Source organism: Heloderma suspectum, chromosome 3 (genome assembly GCF_057233095.1).
Source record: "Heloderma suspectum isolate Gila_16-S chromosome 3, 16-S_ref, whole genome shotgun sequence".
In the NCBI taxonomy this organism is placed as follows: Eukaryota; Metazoa; Chordata; class Lepidosauria; order Squamata; family Helodermatidae; genus Heloderma; species Heloderma suspectum.
Window position 1 is genome coordinate 152495825 of NC_139460.1, and position 24301 is coordinate 152520125.

The following is a 24301-nucleotide window of genomic DNA, read 5'->3' on the forward strand; positions in this document are numbered from 1 at the left end:
TGGCTGGTGTTCACTGGATGAGGCCCAGGTGAGTGTGGAGAGCATCCAGGAGGGTGCCTGCAACATCTGGGCAGCAGCAGGAGGCATGGCGCATACCCCAGCGGCTAGCCATCTCTTGCTCTCAAGAAGGAGACAGCTAGCAGCCAGGGCACCAGCAGAGGCCAAGTCCAAGCTGTTGCTGGCTGCTCACCAAGCTCCAGGGCACTCGTCGGCTGGGCCCATCAGTGCCCTGGAGTTTGGTGAGTGGGGGGCTGGGCATAGGGGATTTTGCCGGCCTCCCAGGCTAAATCAGGTGCTCGCAACATCCCTATCTCCTGCTATAATGGTGACTGTCACCACATCTTGTGACAACAAATTCCATAGTTACCTTGTTTTCTTGCTGTGACATGTTGTGGTTGTGTTGCTGCTATTCGTTATATGCCTCTTCTATATTGTGCTGACTTTGGGGGTTCTGTTTTGATTGTCTTTTGTTGGTGATCTCACAGAAGTTTTTTTTCTAAACAAGAAAATGCAGTGTGTCTCTGTGTGTGTGTGTGTGTGTGTGTGTGTGGAGAGAGAGAGAGAGATTGTTGTTAAGCAGCACAACAGCAAAGCAACAATGAGGTTCTGGCTCCACTGTGGATGCCTTCCATCTTAAGGTAAAGTGTATAAGAAAGACTAACAGAGTGTTCAAAAAATATATTTTAAGCTAAATATTTCAGCTTCCACTCTCATCAGTAGCCGTGTTGTTAAAAGCAGAGCTACTGATGAGGGTGGAAACCAAAATGTTTAATGTAAACTATATATACACGCACACACGTACACTGTCCCTGCAAGCCATGCAATCTCTGCATAGGCCCACAGTGATTCTTCCTATACTCACAGGAGATGCGGAGAATCATGGGGCTGCACAAGAACAGCATTGTCCTTAGAGGGGAAAACTATTGTTGGTGCACATAATAAATTGTATCACACTGTACCTTGCCTACAGAGATTCTGGTTTTTGTGCTTCCAATTTTGCATGATATTGACATGCCAAAAGAGAAGGGTTCACACCTAGATTTCATGCAAACGTGTTCACTACTCAATGGCTGCAACATTAAGGGATATCTTGCATGGTTGAAAATAGGAATCATATGAGACACCATGGGCAAGAGCATTGACATCACATGATCTCAAACACAATAAGTTGGATTCAGAGCAACGTCCTTCGACAGACAAATAACTTTGGAGGAAGCTTCTCTCCATCAAACCCAAATGGAGGTAGTTTACATGTTCATCTGTGGATCATTGAGACTTATATACTTGTGGATTTGAATGCTGGCAACCAGTGATAATGCAATCCTGAGCATCACCAGTTTACTGTGCATGCATGTGAATAACTTGATTATTCAATATTTGTTACCTCTCACCTGAATGTGTTAATTGTCTCTACTGACAAGTTTTGGGCTTGCAGTGATCAGGTGAAAAGTCTCACGTTCTGTTCACAAAGGTAATTCAAACGAACATAGATCACCAACTGATGACTATGCATGTGTGAATCAGACCGACATAAATGTGTTTCGTAGCAAGCTGCCAGGATAGTATGTTTTCTGTTTCAAATTGCTAGCCACAGTGGGATTTTAAATACATTTGGCAGGGATTGGTAGGGGCTGAGACTCGGCTAAATAATCAGACAATGTGATAGAAATTCAGCTCAATAATTAATGCAATGAATGCTCTGAGAAATCTTCAGGCTTGGAAGAGAGGCTGCCAAATCAAGTATGGGACTTCCTTTACCTCTGTGGATGGCAACATTTGGGTCTGATGGTGCTTCTGTGGACTGCTTACAACAGCATAAAATACCTAAGTGTATAATATGTGTTGGTGTTGTAATAAGGCAACACAGTCGTGATACATTTTTGAATGAAAGTGACATTTTCCTCTCAGCTGTTGACACACATTTTATTAAGAGTGACAGGTCTGAAGTTCAATGTGAGCCTTCCTAATTAGCAGGCCTTGAAGATCTTAGCCTGGAGGTTGTTCAAGCAGAAAAAGTATTCACTAGCACCAGCATATTTTATCTCAAGTGCAAGTCTGCTTTGTTTGTCTAAATTGCAGTTAGTTATTATTGAGATATGCCCTTTTGGCTTTGGGCAAATACTTCAGGGTAGCATTTGTATTCAAGATGATAGGTGCCCCTTCAGTCTAAATTCATGTCTCCTATGCAAGATGCATCTTCTGAACTTTTCAGAAAGTGCTAGAAAATTGGATGGTATTAGCAAGAGCCTTTCAGCTGAGAAATGTCAATAATGTAATTCTGTTGAGCCCAATACCCATTGACTTGTTGGGAGTTGGGTGCCTATAGAGGCAAGAATGAAATTCTGTATGTGATGGTTACAAATAACTGAGTTTACTGAGGAGGGATTGTATACAGGACGTGGGGTCAGGAGGGTGTGTAGAAAATCAATGTCACACCAATTTCATAAACAGACTACTATTTCAGATTCTCTGAAAATGTTGAGTCATTTTGTTTGCTTGAATGGCTGCCAGCTTGACCAATTTCCCATAATGCCACTGTGTTGATCTTTGGGGAGACCAGTGGAGAATCAGACTGGACTAATCTAATTTGCCATAAGCTGTTTGTGTTTCCCACTCTAGCACATTGCTACTTAATGGAGGCATTAGAGCTGGAAGTTATTTAAATTCAGGTGGACAAAATGCAAGTGTGTGCGTGTGGGGGGGAAAGGAATGGAATGGGATACTTTTTGCAATACATGGACGTAAATAGTGGATCCCTGTATTGGGACTCTTTCTCTTTAACTTGTTCAGAAATTATTTGGAGTCAGGCATTAACTATGAAAGAGACAAATTTGCAGCCGATGCCAAAGTATTTAGGGTAAGTTGTCCCAAAATAGACCATGAAGACCTCCAAAAAGGTCTCTCCACGTTGGGTGAATGGCGAACAAAATGGCTGAGGTAACTCCTTTTTAGTAAGTGGAAAGTGTTGTACATTGGGACAAAAAAACCCTTCGTATATGTACTGATGGTGGGTCTGAATTGCCTGCAATTTCCCAGGAAAGAGACTTAGTGGTTATAGTAGAAAGCTGACTACTACAAGCATAAGCTCAGTGTCCTGTGGCTGTGAAAAGGATAAACTCAGTATGTGCTCTAGTGACTTTTCTAAACAACAACAATCCTGTCTGAGTGAAAGAACAACTCAGGTAAGCCATTAAGTGATTGAGTAAATGGGACAGGTTGCAGCTCTCTGGGAATGTGGCAAACCTATTAGAGGTGTAAGCCTTATAAAAAGGTGAAGACCGCTACCTGGTCTATTGTTGTTTTAGCTGTTTTTGTTTGTGCACCTTTTATTAGAATCATAGAATCATAGGGTTGGAAGGGGACTACAAGACCATCGAGTCCAACTCTCTGCTCAGTGCAGGAAGCCTGATTGCCAGGCGGTCTCTCATCTAAGTACTAACCAGGGCTGACCCTGCTTAGCTTATGAGATCAGACAAGATCAGGCACATCCAGCACTTTGCCCATAAAAGCTTCTACCAGAGATGCTGCTGCCATGCCTCCTAATGTATGCACTCTTGGAAATTGTTAGGGGATGAACTGAAAATGAAAACATTTTTTAATCAATTTTTTATTGTGAGTTTTAACAACACACACACACAAAACAAAAAACATAACAAAACCAAAAAAGTTAAAAATATAACAACATATTCTAAAATCCTCAGTTTCAAATATTACAATATTCTAGGGATTAAAAAAGAGAGAGAATAGGTTACATGTAAACTTCAGTAAAAGCAGACCAGGTATCCAAATATAAGTCCATTTGCAAGTTACGCTTATATGGCAATCTTTCAAACGTTGCTAGCATTAAACCTTCAAACCATTGCATTATAGGCATTGAGCTTTTATCCTTCCAATATCCGTCTTTTAGCAACCAAAAGGGCACGAAGGATCCATTTACACTGACCATGTGTTACATTCCAAAAACAGGTAAGTAATTTAAGAGAACATTTACAGCAGTAAATATTAAAGAGCTTTCCAATATAAAATGTATCTGTATAATAACTTCCTCCCAAAAGGAGGCACATGAATAAGAGAAGCATGAACTGCATTACACCTCCAACAATTAGCCGACTTTGACAACCCTTTATTAAAGAGACATTGTGGCATCCAATAGACCAGAAACATTTTTTTTTTTTGCTGATAGGCTAGCCTATTGTGGGGAAAACCACAGATGCAAATGGCGTAGTGGATGCCATTTGCGGCCGTAAAGCACTTAGTTTAAGTTAAATGCAGCCATTTACGGCTGCATTTAGGTTAATCTAAGAGCTTTACGGCTGCAAATGGTGTAGTGGATGCCATTTGTGTCCTGTTTCCTTCCTCCTCAGCGATATGACACGGCAATGGCGGCCGTATCACTGGCTATATGAAGCCAGCTGTGGAGAGGAGCCAGCTTCATAGCAGATTCCGGGAGTGGTGAAGGTGAGTGCCCCATTCTGCCGCAGACTCCAGAGGCTGGATTCCTTTGAATCCAGTCTCATTGAGGTCCATGGCAGATTTCTCCACCATCCCTAGCTGTAGACCACATGTATCATATTTATTCATTGATAATAAGTGGGTCAATATATCTGGTCAGCTTCAATAAGTGTTTGCAATAGCAAAGGAGACTCCAAGGCAGTAAAAGCAGGACTGAACCTAGATAGTAACACATGTTTCAAATGCAAATACTGCCATTGCTCTGTAGCAGGCAAATCAGATTTATCTCGCAACATTGAAAATAGCAAAAACTCATCATCAACATGAAAATGAAAACATGCTCTACAAACCCAGCATGGTTGCCAATTCCCCTTGGACCTGTTCCATGCCACTCCAATAAGATGTGAATACAGGAAACCACATGGGGGTCGACAGTTGACATGATTACTCTCCTTGCCAATGTCTCCTGTCCAGCTGTTCCCTTCTCTCTCTCTCTCTCTCTCTCTCTCACACACACACACACACACACACACACATCTGGAGCAGCATGGCATAAGAACCCCTGGGAGCTGCACACAACAGATCCTGAGAAGATGGTGGTTTGACATTCTGTCTCCTGGTTGAAAGAAGGCATATACCAAAACCAGCGCTGACACTGTACAGGACCTCATGTCTTTTCCAGCATCTGGCTGTTCCTCTTTAGGGTGGATCATTGTGTACATTGAGAGCCATGGATCTGAACTGCACAGGCCCCAAACCCTATCAAATGTTCCTGAATGCCAGCTGGAGTACAGAGAGTACAAATGAACAAACTGATGTCAGATAGGAGACCATTAATTTTGTATGACTAGTAATTTTCAAGTGGAAATCAGACAGTTATAGAATGGTAACTGATTCTGGAATTTGCTGGGTTTTGTTTTTTGTTTCTTTTAGACTGTGATATTCAACCTGTCTCTTCTCAAAAACAGTTAAAGCAAACAGCGGTGAGGGGAAATTAGATGTTTCGTGACAAATGGCTAGGGTGGCCATTTGGGCTTTGCCCCAAAAGAAGAAAGGTGTCACTGAAAAAAGGACAAAAGAGGACATTGATCATAGATTAGTAGGGTTGGAAGGGGCCTATAAGACCATCGAGTCCAACCCCTTTTGATTTGCATGTAATTTGCATATGCTGATGTATATGTATGGATGAAAATTTAGAAATAATTTAAACAGAAATGCATCTCACCATAGCGGGGAAGACCGTGACCAGGTGACCTGTGTGCCTGCTCAGCCTGCTGTCCAGGTGCTGCTTGTTGATGGACAACGTCAAGGCCTCCGGTGTCTCTTTTGTTTCTAACTGGACTTGAATTGGGCAGCCCTTCAAATAGAGAATGACTTCAAATAGAAGACTGTCCTTTGACAGCCCTTCAAAATAGAGGACTGTCCTCTGTAAAGTGGGACACATGGCTGGCCACATGTAAAGTGGGACAAACAGGGGCTGGGAAACCTGGACCATTCCTTCGCCTGCTGCTCCCATCTCTGGCAGTAAGTGACCAGAGGCATGGGAAGGCTTAGGGACCACAAAACCCTGCCTGCTGTGTCTCCCCTTCAGATTCCCCTTATGCCACTTTCCAGTGGGGAGGCCGTGGTTGCGGAATCTCTATTTAAGAGCAGAATGTGATTAGGGATTGCTGCTGCTTCCCGCGACATTAGAAGTTCTTCTGCAGAAGCCTAGTGGAAATGAATGAGGTTTGTGGCTTTTAACAATAGTGAATGAATGCATAAAAAGTTAATCCTTTTCTCCCCCTTATCTCTTTGAGTTTTTGCCAGTCTGCAGTGCTTAATATCCCTCTCTGCGGGTCACTTCTCCACATTCACATTGCTCCATGAAGATGAAAAATAAATACCCCATTTAAAAATGATTATCATTTTATCAGCATTGTGTATGTTAATCCATTTGCTTTAAACAGATTCTACTTTTTAAAACATGTTTTTATATATATAAAAATAAAGCATTAAAGGAGCTGTGTTTATCCTATCATAAAGTCCATCTTGCCTTTCGAACAATGCCACTCAATTATAATTTCAATATCACTGGAATCAAATTCTTACAAAGGCAAATGTTGCAAGCAGTACATCATTACAGAAATGTCAGAGATAAACCAATATCGGTTTTAATAGTAAAAACAATGAAATAAAATATGATAGTCCAAAGAAAGCACTTGTGTGTGGCAGGGGGTGGGGGGATGAGGGAAACTAGTTAACGGGAGACAGCCTTTCCCAGTCTGTGTCTGTTCCAGAAATAGTTTTGGGTGAACTGGATTGTTTGAATGGATGTTCAGCAAATAAGCTGCCGTGCAAATTGAGAGCAGATCAGAGCCATATCACTGTGTCCAATACGACATATCCCCATCATACTTCTTTTTCCTACTTTATCAGGTAGAATTTTGCCTACTCCCCGGGAGTCCCCGCCTCTTCTGACAGTGTTGTGCATGCTTTGTGCATTGACATCCAGGGCTTAAACTTTAGGGGCCTTGGACCTCTTTCAACCCGAGGGGCAAATTCCATTTCAGAGAAGCTCTTGGAGGCTGCATCCCAGGGGTGGGTGGGGCCAAAGGCAAAAGGGGAGGGGCCAAAATACCAATGTATTTTAGCTTAAAGCTGTTACTGCCAATAATTAGGCATTTGGTGGGGGGGCATTTCAACCTTTTAGAATGGGGAAAAAATGAAAAATCTGGCAGGTTGGGGGTTGGAAGGGTGTGTGGCTACCTGGGGAGCCACCAAGAGCTGGACTGGGACCCCAGGGAGGCTGCATTTGGCCCCAGGCCTGAGGTTCTGTGCTCCTGGCCTAAAGGAAGCCCTTTCATAAACGCATGTGACCACTCCCTGCACGTTAATACGTTAGGGTAAAGTAGGTGGAGGGGACCTGTATCAGTGGATATTCTAGAGGTGAGGGGTCCAATACTAACTGAACTGAGTGGGTAGAAGACAAGAATACAGTGTCTGCCCCCCCACCCCACCCCCAATTTCCCATAATTTTAAAAGCCCAAATATTTTCTGCACATCTTACTCATAGAAAAACCACACTTGATGGGTGAGAACTCCCGCATTGTATTTTATAACTTTAAAGAAGTCGTTGGGGTGAGTGGTTCAGTTTTAATTAGAAGAGTGCTTCTGGGGGAAAGCGCTAGTGTTTGACCCTTTCCTTTCCTTCCCATGCCATGTCCCTCTAATCTAAGTTGCTCTCAAACCCACTGTTAGCTCTAGAGTAAAAAAATGAATAAATTAGTTCTATGCTGTTTCAGGAACCTGTGTGTTTCACCTAAGGCAAAGCCATTACACCTTCCCAAAATGCATTGCTACGTATAATCTGATACCCGTACTAGGAATGTACGAAAGTCACTTACCTTTCACGGATTATGTTGATGGTAGGAGGGGAGGCGTTCCGTCCCTCCCCCCGGAATCCTCGCCGGGGAGGAGGCGCTCTGTTCATCCCCCCCCCCGGAATCCTCTGCGGCCAGCTGTGCTCCACGGCAGCTCCACGGAGCAGCCGGCCAGGCCCAGCCAGGCCAGAGCAATCCGCAGCCGGATTTCCAGCCACGGAGGGCTCTGGGTAAAAAAAAAAAAAAAAAATCGCGTACGCAAATGGTAGCAGCAATGGCTGCCGCCATTTGAGTTCCGTATTTTTGCTGTATTAATCTACGTAAATATTTACATAGACTATGACGGTGAAAATAAAAGGGAACGCAAATAGCGTAGCGGGCGCTATTTGCATCCCTTTTTCATTCACCGTTTTAGCCTACGTAAATCTTTACGTAGGCTAAAACGGCGAATCAAAAAGGGATGCAAATAGCACCCGCTACGCTATTTGCGTTCCTCTTTATTTTCGCCGTCATAGTCTACATAAATATTTACATAGATTAAGATGGCAAAAATAAGGAACGTAAGTGGCGGCGGCCGTAGCCGCTGCCATTTGCGTACATGTGTTTTTTTTTTAACCCACCCAACCATGATAGGCTACATAAAGATTTACGTAGCCTATCACGTTGTGGGTTTTGTTTTTTTTTAACCTAGTCATGATAGACTATGTAAATCTTTACATAGCCTATCACTTCTTCTTCTTTTTTTTTACAAGCCTGGAAATGTAGGGATGGACGAAAGGGACTTACCTGGTCCTGCAGCTTGCTTCGCGCTGGGGGGGAGGCGCTTCGGTTCTCCCCCCGAAGTTCAGGCGAGGGGGGGGAGGCGCCCCGCCCTGCCTCACCCGGCCGACATTCAGGCCGGGGGGGAGGCGCCCCATCCCTCGCCGCCGAAATTCAGGCCGGGGAGGAGCGCCCCGTCTACCCGGCCGCGAAAAAAAAAGTAAAGTAAAAAAAACAAACACCCATGATAGGCTATGTCGTAACGATTTACGTAGCCTATCACAGCTAGATTTCCAAAGTCAGCCATGATAGGCTATGTAAATCGTCATGTAGCCTGTCACGGGTGACTTTGGGAAAAAAAAAAAAGCGCATACACAAATGGCGGCACCCATGGGGCGCCGCCATTTGCGTTCCTTAGTTTGGCACGTCTAGTCTACGTACAGATTTACGTAGGCTACGGCAAAAATAAGGGAACGGTATTTGCGTTGTCCTTATTTTTGCCGTAGTCTACGTAAATCTTTACGTAGACTAGACATGCCAAACTAAGGAACGCAAATGACGGCGCCCCATGGGCGCTGCCATTTCCATACGCGCTTTTTTTTTTTCAAAGTCACCCGTGATAGGCTATGTGATGATTTACGTAGCCTATCACAGCTGGCTTTGGAAATCTAGCCGTGATAGGCTACGTAAATCGTTACGTAGCCTATCACAGGTGTTTGTTTGTTTTTTTACTTTCCTTTTTAATTTTGCAATGGCGGCAGCGGCAGCCGGTCAGAAGACTGGCCGCCGCTGCCGCCCCCGCCAAAATGCTGCCGAAATGCCGCTGGGACCCGCCGCCAAGAGGGACATTCGCATGAGGTAAGTCCCATGAGGTAAGTCCCATCCCGGGGGGGGGGGCGGCGGAGAATTTCACCACCAATTTCAGGGGGCTGAATGCGTTGGCATTCGGCCTCCTGGAGATTCGTGGAGAAATTCTCCGCCAACCCTATGGAAATGGCGGCGGTGGCAGCCGGTCGGAAGACCAGCTGCCACTGCCGAAGCCGCTGCCGCCGCCCAGAAGATCCACCACAGGTCCCGGGGTGGGGGGGTAGCAGGCCGTTCCGCCACGGAGTTCGGAATGGAATGCACTGGCATTCGGCCTCACTGAGATCCGTGGCGGAATTCTCTGACATCCCTACCTGTAACACCCAGCACTGGCTAATTCATTCAGACTGCAAATCTGTCTGTCTAAACCGTATACCTCATGGTCATAACAACTGGCCAATTTTCTGGACATTGTTCCCGTATCCTCTGCTTTTTTCTCCTGATGAAGAGTTCTGAGGAACTTGAAAGCTTCCATGATTTTGTGGAATTTGGGGGTCTCAATAAAGGTATTCAACAACTGTGGATTTTGGCTTTTTCCTCATGGACCAACCAATACAATTACTTGTGGGGGGGCAGTAGGCACGATATAGGCACCTTTTTTCCTCTGTAAAACCAATAGCAGCTTGTGTGTTCATGTGTGCAAGTAACTTAGATCCTGAAAATAGCATTGGGGAAGATTAAATATCCATCCTCCTGTAGCTGTTCTGATCAAAGTTGAGTCTTTGTGTCTCTTTTAATTTGAAAAAAGAGAGGAGGTCCAAACATGGGCCTCTGTAATTTCTGTCTGATTTGGCCTTCAGATCTTTCAGTCTTAGATCTCTGTCTTATTTTATATATTATAAAATTGTCCCTAGGAAGCCTTTTCTGAGAAATACTTAGCCAAACTTTTTGTCTGGTATATGAGTGTGTCTGAGAACTTACATCAAGGTGTAGAGGAGATAGAATCAATCCTGTATGTATTGAGCAGAGAACACAAAGGCAATTGGAAGGGCTGGTTCAAACAAGCATGTACATCACTTGATTCTTGGGCTGAGCTGAAACTGATCTAAAAACAGTGCAGTCTTTTTTGCACACAGCAAACTTGGTACTGGAGTTATTCTGGCTGAAAGGTTGATATCCTAGATGCAGTTTTGCCTTCATACATGTATTCTCATCATTTCAACCTGCTGCATTTCTGGAATGCAGCAGGTTGGCAGAGCTCACATAAGAGAATAGGTGTGGAATGGAAGTGGTGGTGGTGCATATGATAGAATTCTCATATAGCTTCATATCGACTCAAACGCAGTGCTTTCCAGTGGAGTCAGTTCTGTGTTCAGCCAATAGTCATGCAGCGTAGAGAAATCAAATTGTATCTGTGCATGTGTGAATGCACGCAAGGGGGATGAAAGGGCCAGCACACTCAAGTTGGAAGATGTCTTTGGTCAATTTCTCTGATGAAGGAGAAATTAAAAGATTCAAAATATATTGGGTTAATGCATTTTGTTCTTTACACTATTTTTTTTTTTTTACTGGGTAGTCTTTTTGGGGTTCCCATTTTGTTGACCTCTCTTGGAAGAGAGTCTAAGACTGCAATCCTGCATCCACTTGTGTGGAAACAAGCCCCATTGAGCTCAGTGGGACTTGCTTCTGAGTAGAACAGGATTCTGCTGTGTGTGGTTCACATTACAACTTCATACTAGTGTGATGAGGCTGTGCAACAGTAATAGGGAAGAGGAAGTTTAGGTGGTGTCTTATCGCTAAAGACTGGGAATGTGTTGATATTATATCTCAACATGATTGACCTCTTCCAGAATACTATCCAGTTTGGAGTTGGACCAGCTTAAGTACTGAAGTTAGTTAGCATGGTTCATGAGATCACAAAAAAATAATGTGGGGGTTTGATTACGGCAAGGAAGAGGCATTGTAGTTCTTAGAAAAACTAGTACCATTTCATATTTCAGTAGTACTGACGGTAGGGAGAGAGATTAGTAGGAAGGCTTGCTTTGTGTTATATTTAAGATTACATTCCAATAGAGCTGTGGTCTTTTAATTTTATTTATTTAAAATTCTGAACTGCACTGTCATGCAGATGTATATCCAAAGGTGGCATACATAAAAAAATCCCAATATCAATCCAATGTTGAAGTAGCAATGAATTAAAAAACAAAACTGAGAGGTAATAAACAAAACTATACAACCAACTAAAGCAATACAGTAAATTTGAAATGCCTAGGACATAAGAATGTTTTGACCTGGTGCTGAAAAGAATATAGCATTGGCATCAGTTCACCTCTTTGGGGGAGGTGTTTCAAAGTTGGTGTGGCACCACTGAAAAGGCCTTCTCCTTTGTAGATGTATAAGGTACCTGTCCTACAAACAGAATTCAGAGAAGGTCCTCATCTGATAATCTCAAGCATTGGCAGGGTTAGTATGGGAGGTATTTTAAGGGCACAATCTCTATCGGGATAGTCGACAGCCTCTGAAGTTGGAGGCTGCCAAGTATCTTATGCAGGGCAGGAGGAACAATGGAGGGGATCCTCTCCTCCATGCTCCACCCGCCCTGCTTTTGTGGCTAGACATCCGATTTTGACTGTCTAGCTGGGCATTTTGGGGCGGAAGGGAGGGATATCATGCGGTGCATAGGAAGCTGCTTAAAGTGGCTTCCACGGTCTCCTCCTTACCCCTGGGACTGCCCTCTTTTCTCCCTCTTTGCACTCCATTTCCAGGTGCAGCAACAGCAAGAACTCTGCCACCTAAGAAGCAGCAGGGGAGGGGGCAGGGAGCACAGCTCCTGGCAACCGCAGTTGGACTTCTAGTTCCAATCTCGGTTCCCATAAACCACACTATCCTATGGCCCTCTAGACAGTGTCCAGGAACATTTGTTGTGGTTACATTTTGTACCTCATAATCACCAGAGATTTCTTGAGGAATAATCGCAAATGATTTGCAACAGTGGCAGAACAGTTGCTCCTGTTTGCCTTCCCTAAATGACATCCCAGTTTACAGATGATAAATTTCACAACTAGGCCATACATTTGATATTGTGTTCTTGTTCTCTTTGTTCAAAATTCTGTGGTTAACAAAACAGTTGCCATAATGCATTTCCCCCATACATTCTTATATTCACAGCAAGAAAAATATGCCCACTCCATTATAGATTTGCTGTGGTCCACTGTGGAGATGTTCTGTTTACACTAAAATAATTAGGTGACTGACACATTTCTATACATTTTTAATGTTCCTTTCCCATGAATGAGAAAGCTCTTTTCATGTTTATGATTACTGAATGAAATCCAGTGGAGGAATGAAATCCAGTGTGATAGAGCCTGTGCATTCAGCCTCTCAGAAATAAATGTTTAACGCCGTTCATTTCACTTAATAACCTCAGAGTTGCATGCAGCCTTTTCTTTTTTAATCCAAAAGTCAACATAGTTTCTATTTGCTCTAGGAGGAATGGATGGTAGTTTCTCTTGTGTATTAACTATATTTCAAAAAACTGAAAGGGACAGAGGTCAGTGGACAACCCTGAATTTAGGAGGAAGTCTACTAAAATTCTCTTAGATTTTGCTTCTATGGCCATGATTAGGTGCAGTGATATCATTTCTTTACAGTGGTGGTTTCTACTGACTCAGACAAGACAAAAATATGATAGAAATACCTTCTGGGACAGGTGAGCAAAGAAGAGGAGATGTTCAACAGCAGAAACACAGAGAACACTAGGGACAGGGGTTGCCACGTGCTTTTCATTTAGGGCAGTGCCCCACAATCTAGAACACCTCTCTCTCTCTCTCTCTCTCTCTCTCATATAATAGACATCCCATATCAGAACTGGCAAGTTTCCTCAAAAGCTATAGAAATGCTGACATCTGTCCATTATTTTTGAGATTTTGATTGAAACCCCCCCCCACACACACACACACACTTAAGATCACAAGAAAAGCCATGCTGGGTCAGACCAAAGGCCCATGTAGTCCAGCATTCTGTTCATACAGTGGACAACCAGCTGCCCACAGGAAACCCAGAAACAGAATATGAGTGCAATAGCACCTTCCAGCTCTTGTTCCCCTGCAACTGATGGTCATAGGTATACTGCCTCTGACATTGGAGGTAACATAGAACCTGCTGTCAGTGGGTAGATGAACTTAATGTTGGGTAGATCCATAATATTCTTCTCATAATCTCTGCAGCAAGTGCTATAAACAAAATGTATCATGAGGTGCCAGACATTCTTTGACCTGCGATATTTATATGGTATCTTATACTATGGTACATTTTACTAAAAACAATGTTGCGGACACCCAACTGGGTCCAGGAGTTCATTGCCCCCGCCCACCCACAACCCCTGGACTGTGGCCACCGAGCCCCTGTCCTTGTTCACTCCCCAGTTGTGCCCTCTCGGACTCACCCTGACCCATCCAACGTGCGCCTGCCATTTTGCCACCTTTTTTTGTAATGGAAGAAGGGAGCTTAAAAATGCACATATTTAAATATGTTCAGTTTGGGGCTGGGAAATATTAGAAGCATTGTTGTTGTTCAGTCATTCAGTCATGTCCGACTCTTCGTGACCCCATAGCACGCCAGGCCTTCCTGTCCTGCACTCTCTCTAAAATTGTACATATTAAGCTTTCCCAGCCCCAGACTTGAGGAACTGCAAGAAAGGACAAAGGGCTGATTCCACTGTGAAGGGAGGGAGGGAGGGGAATGTTATTGTTACTTGTTGTTACTCATTTGAAATTGAAAGAAACTTCGTTAATGTACCGAGGTGTTAGTCTGAATCCTTTAATTCCCCTCTCAGGTCTTTACTTAAATGAACTCATGGCTCCAGCTGCAACGCTTGCAAGCTGTGAGGACTAGGGATGCTCGAGGAATTCGATCTTTGTGAATTTTGATATGAGCTGAGCTGATCCACACATCCTGGACTAATCCATGGATAAGAATTCAGTTTTCCACTAGCTTCCATATTTTCCAAGTGTTCCAATGCAGTTCAAAAATGTATTGAAATGTATTTAGAAATGTGCATTTTTAGATAAAATGGTATTTAAATATGAATTGTTGTGGAGATATTTTTCTTTAAAAAAATTGGCTGTTAATATAGAAACTGAGGGCTTTTCTACATGAGGCTGGTAATGCACAGTATCTACTTTTGGTTTCATTGCAAAATTGAGATCTCAGCACTACACCAAGAGTGTTTCCTTTCCTGCTTTTCCACTACATAACCTCTAGATGGCACCATGGTATAGCAGAACAGCACAAATACACAAGTGAAAAAGTGTTGTCTTTTGCTTTCAGAAATAATACTGCATTTTCCCTGCTCTGAAAAAAATCACCAAAACTGCTCTTTAGATACAGAAGTGAAACTGAGGGTCATGACATTTTCTAAAGAACCAATAAGGGACAATAAATGGCTGATGTAGAAAAAACTTTGACTTATGAGTGAACCCATGAGAATGTGACATGGACCAGAAATAGACTGATTTCTTTATCCCTAGTGATAACATGGTTTTTTTTAAAAAAAACCCTCTCCTTGCCCCCCTTGGCACAAGAATACAGAGTTCGTATCGATGATCAAACTATTCATCTTTCTCTCAGTATAATATGATCATTTCTATCATCCTGTCAAAAGATAAGGAGAGTTTTAACACATATCATACATAACTTGTCTGGTGAAATGGTCATCAGTAGGCCATTTTTGTGAGTGCCTGAAGAGTTGTTACATGACCACTTTGTAAATGGTTGTCTGGATTCACCCAAAGTATTTTAGACTGCACAGTAAAGTCAGATTGCTTTGATCTTATATTCACTAATTTGAAGGAAAAACATGCTTTTAAAAAGTCATACAGTGTGATTCACTTGAATAGTACAATCATTCTATCTTTCTCTCTTGTTTCTCTTTTATCATTCTTACCTTCATCCATTCAATAGGTTCTCTCTATTATTGTAAAAGCTGGGCTCAGAGTGGATTTCAGTTTTGTCTCATGTTTTCACATGAAAAGTATATTTTGGGTGATGCTGCGCTGTCTGATAATCTGGAATCTTCTTGCACCAGGAGACACAAAAAGAGTCTTAATAGATTAAAACCACACAACACAAAGACAATAATTGTTTAAGCACCCATTATCTGAAGCATTGTTGTGGAGCCACCTCCTACAGCCAGGCTCACACAATGGAGATGTAGTAGCTTGTGTACAGTGAAAACTTTGACTTAATTCTCTCCCCCTGCATGCCACCGCCCCATCAAAATCTCTGTGGGTTTGAAATATGGTCTAGCCAGAATTCAGAATTTCCTCTGGTGCCTTGAGGGCTTTTCCCACATCTAATTTCCTTTACCAGCAAAGCACAATAAATAGTCAGTCACTTCTGGTTTGCCAACTCTCTTTTTTAACACCCAGTGAACATTTTCAGTTCTGACTTTGGTGTATATAATCAAGCTGTCATATCCTGCTTTGCTTGGTAATATGTAGTTTCACCTTTAATAATTAGGTTTGTTCAGTCATCATGACTGAATGTCTCCTAGTTTGTTCTAAAAGACACTGTGGTAGTTTTCATAAAAATAACAGTACAATCCTGTGCATGTTAACTCAAAAGTAAGCCCCGCGGTATTCAGTGCTGATTACTCCCTAGTAAATTGGCTGCTTAGAAGTACAGCCTAAATTCTGAAAACCTAGTGCCCATGCATGCCACCCGGTAGCTTGTTGAATGGACCAGGATTTGCATTCCAGAGCCAAGACTAAGTACATACGGTTTAAGTGTTACGTAAAGAAAGCTATTTAGTGATCTGGGATTGTGTGTGAGTGTGTGTGTGTGTATGTGTGGCCATGGCTGGTTGTAGATGATGGGGTTGTAGACCAACACATCTGCAAGGCACCGGGTTAGGGGTGGCTGATGTAAAACTCCAGCTTATTTGACGTCAAATGTTTCCTTACACACACACCATCACCATCACCACCTCCACCATGTAATCCCAGATCACTAAACAGCTTTCTCTATGTAACACTGAAACTGTATGTTCTCAGTCTTGGCTCTGGAATGCAAACACCTGATCCATTCAACACACTAATCATGTGGCATCACTTTGATGACTTCTAAGCAGATGTGTGCGTGTAAAAAGGGAAGGTGGCTGTTAGCTGGAGGAAACATTCCTGAAGGGCATGCTATGCTGTGACCTTTGCATGGGATGTGATTGGGCTGTGACCAGACAGATGGGTGGCTGCAAATGAAGAATCATGATATTTCCCTCTGGGACATATGAAACAGTGTCCTTCTTTTGATGTTCTGTCATGGTAGTGCACACAATTAGCTAAAGAATATTAGTTGTCCTCTCATTGGAAGGACAGATACTGAAGCTGAAGCTCAAATATTTTGGCCACCTAACGCGAAGAGAAAATTCACTGGAAAAGACCCTGATGCTGGGAAAGACTGAAGGCAAAAGGAGAAGGGGGCAGCAGAGGATGAGATGGCTAGATAGCATCACCAATGCAATGAACATGAACTTGAGCACGCTCCGGGAGAGATCGGAGGACAGGAAGGCCTGGCGTGCTATGGTCCATGGGGTCACGAAGAGTTGGACACAACTTAATGACTGAACAACAACAACAACAGTGTTGGAAGCGGCCTATAAGACCATTGAGTCCAACCCCCAGCTCAATGCAGGAAGCCTCTAAGGACTTCATTTACCTCAGGGCAAATACCCTTAAATCCAGGTCCAGCTTCTGGATACAGTCTTCCTCTGACACCTAAGCTCCTCCCGTTGTATTTCTGGCTGCCGTACAGTTTATCTGGGTTTCTACTGCCTGCTTGTATAACCTTACTCTGGGAAGATCTTCTGGCAGCCTCTTGGCATAACACAGACACATTCTCTCTACTCTTGAATCTTGGACATGACTTAATGACTGAACAACAACAATTAGTTGCTCCAGAAGAAGACCTAGATGCCACTCTGCACCAGTGGAAGCAGTGGAGCTGTGGAACCGATTCCAGGTACTTGAGGATGAGACTGGAGGATGGCCTGCAGAGGAAGAATCACAGGGGAACCTACATGAGAGTGAGCAAGAGGCTGAAGGCAGGGATGGCGGAGAATTTCTCCCCGAAACTTCGGGGGGCCGAGCGCCAACGTGTTCGGCCCCCCGAACAAGTTTTGGGGAGAAATCCTCCGCCCCCCCCCCGGGACGGGACTTACCTTCCCTGAATGTCCCTCCCGGCGGTGGGTCCGGCTGGCGGTTCGTCCGGTGTTCGAGCGGGGCGGGAGCGGCAGCCGGTCTTTCGACCGGCTGCCGCCCCCGCCATTGCAATGAAAGAAAAAAAAAAAACACGTCCCCTGATAGGCTACGTGACGATTCACGTAGCCTATCACGGCAAGATTTGCAAAGTCAGCCGTGATAGGCTACGTGAATCGTCACGTAGCCTATCACGGGTGACTTTAAAAAAAAAAAAAGTGTGTACGGATAATGGCGGCCCCCATAGGGAGCCGCCATTCGCGTTCCTTATTTGGTCGCTGTAGTCTACGTCAATGTTTACATAGACTACGGCGAAAATAAGGGCAACGCTATTTGCGTTGCCCTTATTTTCGCCGTAGTCTACGTAAACATTGACGTAGACTACAGCAACCAAATAAGGAACGCGAATGGCGCCTCCCTATGGGGGCCGCCATTCGCGTACGCGCTTTTTTTTTTAAAGTCACCCATGATAGGCTACGTGACGATTCACGTAGCCTATCACGGTTGACTTTCCAGATCTAGCCGTGATAGGCTACGTGAATCGTCACGTAGCCTATCAGGGGACTTTTTTTTTTTTACTTTCGTGTTCGCGGCCGGGCGAGGCGGGAAGCCTCCTCCCCGGCCTGAATTTCGGCCGGGCGAGGCGGGAAGCCTCCCCCCCCGGCCTGAATTTCGGCCGGGCGAGGCGGGAAGCCTCCCCCCCCGGCCTGAACTTCGCGGGGGGAGCAGCGAAGTGCTCCCACCCACCGCGAAAAAGCTGCGAGAAAAGGTAAGTGACTTTCGTTCACCCCTAGCTGAAGGTCAGTCAAACAGAGGCAATGAAACCCAGGCCTACAACAACAAGAAGAGCAGCGTGGTAGTAGTGGGAGACTCCTTGCTGCATGGGATCGAGACCCAAGTATGTCGCAAAGACCCGTGGACTTGCCAGGTATGTTGTTTCCCAGGAGGACAGATTAGAGATGTGACTGAAAGGTTGCCTGCACTCATAAAGCCCACTGAAAGGTATCCCTTTCTTCTCATCCATGTGGGAACAAACGATACCGCCAAGCGGAGCTACAAAGAAATCACATCAGACTTTGAAGCTTTAGGAAGGAAACTCAAGAACTTTGGGGCCCAGATAGTTTTCTCATCCATACTTCCAGTAGTTAGAAGAGGGATAGAAAGGGAATGAAAAATACTCCGGGTGAATGACTGGCTACGAAGGTGGTGCTGATGAGAGAGATTTGGATTCTGGGACCATGGCCTATACTTCCTGGAAGATGGGCTCTTGGCAAGGGATGGGTTGCACCTCACAAAGGATGGGAAGAATGTGTTTGGCCACAGCATGAAGAACTTCATCAGGAGGGCTTTAAACTGAATCCTACAGGGAAAGGAGATGTAAAGTTGGGGGTAACAATGGACGTAGGCTCATGCACTGCAATGGAGAGAACAGCTCTAATAGCGCCCAATAATAGTCTTCAGACACATGTAGGAAAAAAGCCAGTCTATGAAGCACATGGTCTTCCATGTGTATATACTAATGCCCAGAGTATGGGAAAAAACCAGAACAAACTTGAACTCTTAATACAAGAGGGAAATTATGACTTGATAGGTATAACTGAGACTTGGTGGGATGACTCTCATGACTGGAATACACCAATTGAAGGATATAACTTGTTAAAAAAAAAACACAGGAGGAACAGAAAGGGAGGTGGGGTTGCACTGTATGTGAAAAATACATATCTCTGCACAGAAATACAGGAGGATGAGCTTGGTAGCCTCATCGAGAGCATCTGGATCAAAATAAATGGAGCAAAGAATAAAAGGAACCTGATGGTTGGAGTCTACTACTGGCCACCCAATCAAGGAGAAGACGAGGATGAAACTTTTGAAAAGCAAATAGCCAATGTTTCAAGGAAGCATGATGTAGTAGTAATGGGGGACTTCAATTTCCCTGATATTTGTTGGGAGACAAATTCTGCAAAACATGGCCCCTCCAAGAAATTCCTGACTTGTGTGGCAGATAATTTCCTCCTACAGAAAGTAGAGGAAGGAACTAGAGGATCGGCTATCCTTGACTTGATCCTAACCAACAGAGATGACTTAGAGGATAAAATAGCAGTTACAGGAACTCTGGGGGAAAGCGACCATGTTGTACTTGAGTTCTTGGTTCTAAGGGAAGCAAAAGCCGAGTGTAGTCAAACACATACCCTGGATTTTAGGAAAGCTGATTTTAATAAACTCAGAACAATGATCAGAAAGGTCCCATGGCAAACGATGCTAGCGAGAAAAGGAGTCCAAGATGGGTGGGAGCTTTTAAAAAAGGAAATTCTCAAGGCACAATTACAAACAATTCCAACAAGAAGAAAAGGTGGAAGACAACAGAAGAAGCCAATGTGGCTTCACAAAAAGCTTAGAGATGACCTGACAACAAAAAAGGACACATATAGGAAGTGGAAAGAAGGCCAAGTAACAAAGGAAGAGTACAGGCAGGTAGCACAGAATTGCAGGGATGGCGTCAGGAAGGCTAAAGCTGAGAACGAGCTGAGGTTAGCGAGGGATGCGAAAAACAACAAAAAGGCTTTCTTCAGCTACGTGCATAGTAAAAGGCAGTGGAAAGAAATGGTGGTTCAGCTATTAAATAAGGATGGCAAAACAATAACAGATGACAAAGAAAAGGCAGAAGTGCTCAATTCCTACTTTGGCTCAGTCTTCTCCCAAAAGAGGGTCTATGACCCCCCTGGCAAAGGCGAAGTACAGGCTGAAGGGGCAGGATTGGTGCTTGAGATCGATAGGAATATGGTCAAGGAACACCTAATTACTTTGAATGAGTTCAAATCTCCAGGGCCAGATGAACTGCATCCTAGAGTAATAAAGGAACTGGCAGAAGAACTCTCAGAACCGCTGTCTATTCTCTTTGAGAAATCATGGAGGACGGGTGAAGTGCCAGATGACTGGAAGAGGGCTAATGTTGTCCCTATCTTCAAAAGGGTAAAAAGGAGGAACCTGGGAACTACAGACCAGTCAGCCTGACATCAATCCCTGGGAAAATTTTGGAGCAGGTTATAAAGCAATCCATCTGGAAGCACCTTGAAAACAATGCAGTGATTACTCGAAGCCAACATGGATTTGTTGTGAACAAGTCCTGCCAGACGAATCTGATCTCATTTCTTGATCAAGTAACCTCCCTTGTGGACCGTGGGAATGCTGTAGACATCATATACCTCGACTTCAGCAAAGCTTTCAACAAAGTGCCCCATGATATCCTGATGAGCAAACTAGCTCAAAGTGGGCTAGATGAAACAACGATCCGGTGGTTCCACAGTTGGCTACAGAATCGGACTCAAAGAGTGCTTATCAATGGGACCTTCTCAAACTGGGGAGAGGTAACGAGTGGGGTACCGCAGGGCTCAGTCCTGGGCCCAGTGCTCTTCAACATTTGTATTAATGACTTGGAGGAGGAGGTGCAGGGAATGCTGATCAAATCTGCAGATGACACAAAATTGGGCGGGATAGCAAATACTTTGGAAGACAGAAACCAAATTCAAAGTGATCTTGATAGACTGGAGTGCTGGGCAGAAAACAACAGAATGACATTTAATAGGGATAAATGCCAAGTTCTGCACCTAGGAAAAAGAAACCAAAGGCACAGTTACAAGATGGGGGATACGTGGCTCAACCACACTACAAGCGAGAAGCATCTTGGAATTGTTGTCGATCATAAGCTGAATATGAGCCAACAATGGGATGTGGCTGCAAAAAAGGCAAATGCTATTTTGGGCTGCATTAATGGAAGCATAGCTTCCAAATCCCGGGAAGTACGAGTTCCCCTCTACTCAGCACTGGTTAGGCCTCATCTGGAGTACTGTGTCCAGTTCTGGGCACCACACTCCAAACTGGAGAGGGTTCAGAGGAAGGCAACAAAGATGGTCAGGGGACTGGAAACAAAGCCCTATGAAGAGAGACTGAAAGAACTGGGAATGTTTAGCCTTGAGAAGAGAAGACTGAGGGGAGATATGATAGCGCTCTTCAAGAACTTGAAAGGTTGTTGCAGAGAGGAAGGCCAGGATCTCTTCTCAATCATCCCAGAGTGCAGGACACGGAATAATGGGCTCAAGTCACAGGAAGCCAGATTCCGGCTGAACATCAGGAAAAATGTCCTGACTGTTAGAGCAATACGACTATGGAACCAGTTACCTAGGGAGGTAGTGGGCTCTCGCATGCTGGAGGCGTTCAAGATGAGGCTGGACAGCCATCTGTCAGGGATGCTCTGACTTGGATTCCTGCATTGAACAGGGGGTTGGACTCGATGGCCTTGTAGGCCCCTTCCATCCCTACTATTCTATGATTCTATGACTCTATGCTGGATGCAAGTCAACCATTTTCCGTAATGCAGAGTAGTGTGGCAGACCTATCAGTGGCATCCTCAGGCTGTATCACCAGTTATCTGGCCCTCAGTTTGCTGAGAGTTTGTGTGGATTTTTGTAAGCCTTTGGTGCAGTAGGTAGGCAACCTCGTTGATGGAGATGGCTCTCCCTTGAGGCAAGGAGGCTGTCAAGCAGTCTGAGAAGCAGAGTGGAACAAAGGCAGGTCACAATCATAGGACACCATCCACGTAACGTTCTCCTGTGCGCAAGAACCACTGACGTGCACGGGAGTTGTCGCAAGTGCATGATATTCAGCTTGCCATAGCTCCTGTTCTTTTCAGTAAGGAGGCCCATAGCCAGACATTTTCAGATGAAGGACAAAGGGGCAGGAAATAATTGCAGAACACCCTGGCGATAATGCTGGTAGGCTGGCTTTCCCCAACCTGGTGCTTCCCAGATGTGTTGGACTGCAGTGCCCATCATTCCCAGCCAGCATGGGAGTTGCAGTCTGGTATATATGGAGGGCACCAGGTTATGGGAAAGCTGTGGTAGGCTAATGCGTTTACAAATATTTAATTGTTTGACTTGTGAGTGAGGAATTGGGTAGAATTCTGCCAGCACACTTTTTCTTACATCACCACAAGGAAAAGGGCTAGGGGCTTTCTAAAATGATGGGGACCAGGCTACTGTGGCTATAGCCTCTCTCGATGAGATTGGCACAGGAGGCAACTTCTCTGTTAGCTGCACCCCCACATTATTAAGGGGGGAGTATAGAGGAGTCCTCAGGCACCAAAACGTCTTGGGCCAGTTCTGCTCATTGAGAATGGGTTGAAGAAAGAGCCACTTTTCCTTGCAAGCTTTGCCACTTGCTGGTTGATTTGAATTTTTATGGCATCTGCCATTCTGGATCTTTGTTTGTTTTTATTGTTTAATGTTCCAGCAGTGGCATTTTATTACATTTCATATATTATTGGAAGTCACCTTAAACCCCCAGCATGCATTATGTATGTAATATGAAGACAAATCACATTATTAAAGGAATTGTGGGAAGGAATGTTGGAGAAATCCTCCGCAGACTTCCAAAGAATCTGGCCTCCAGAGTCCATGGCAGGACAGCACCTCCTACCTCCGCTCTGGGGGGATTTTCTGACCGGTATGCCTGCCCCGGATCCTTCTGCAATACGGCAAAGGTGGCCGCCACTGCCGTTTTGTTTTGAGAAAGACAGTCGTAAAGCCCTGAGTTTTATGTAAATAAATCCATAAACGGCTGTAAGGGCTTTATGGCTGCAAGTGGCGTCCACTACACCATTTGCGGCTGTCTTTCTCAAAGCAAAAGTATCACCAGAGGATTCGGAGCAGGCATGCCAGTCTGTAGAACCCAGCGGCCGCATGGCCACTCAAGAGGATCCTGGGGGGGAGGAATGGATCACCTCCCCCCCCGTGGAACCCCCCCCCCCGGAATGGAAGGTAGGGGTTCCGTACATCCCTAATTGTGGGACTACCCCGCTGGCATTGCCTCTGCTAATGCATGAACCAGCAGCAGGGATGGTGGAGGTGCCCAATTCCATCTGGGAATCTGATGGAACCCCCACACCCCCAGCCACACTCGCCAAGCCTCTGCTCCCGCTTGCCCCCTGCCCACACTTGTTGAGCCACCCACACTCACCTGGGAGGCGGCAGCAAGCTCTGCAGTTGCCATTTTTTGGAAAAAAAATAGTGATCATGAAAAAGCTGATATTCACATACATTCAAAATGGGGCTGTGAATAGCCCATATAGGCAAGATTACAGGCATTTGCTTGCCTGTAGTCTTGCATACATGGGCCATTCATGGTCCACTTTTGGGTATATGCAAATGTGCACATTTGAGAAAATGCGCATATTCACATATACACAAAATGGAGCCATGAATAGCCGATATATGCAAGATTACAGGCAAGCAAATGCCTGTAAGCGTGCGTACATGGGTATTCAAGGCCCCATTTTGCATATACGTGCATATTTGTGTGTATGCAAATATGCGCATTCTAGAAAAGGCATATATTCATGCATGTGTGAAATGGGGCTGTGAATGGCCCATATACGCAAGATTACAGGCAAGCAAAGACCTGTAATCATGCGTATTTGCATATACACATTTGCACGATCGCCATTTTATTGTTAAAAAAAATTGCAGTCACGGAGCTCCATGAGGCCATCTGGGTGAGTGCAGGTGGCTCAGCAAGCAGCAGGGAGCTCGAGCGTAGGTAGGTCTGGGTGCACGCAAGCGGGGGCAGGGGCTGGGTGGGTGCTCAGAGAACCCGGACAGGGCCCATGCCTACCCAGGG

At 44.6% G+C, this 24301-nt stretch overlaps 1 protein-coding gene across 2 annotated transcripts in view; it reads left to right on the top strand.

Annotated features, from left to right (window-relative positions):
- Positions 1 to 24301, top strand: part of GPC6 (glypican 6) — a 1207844-nt gene that overhangs the window by 118982 nt on the left and 1064561 nt on the right. The window lies entirely within an intron of this gene.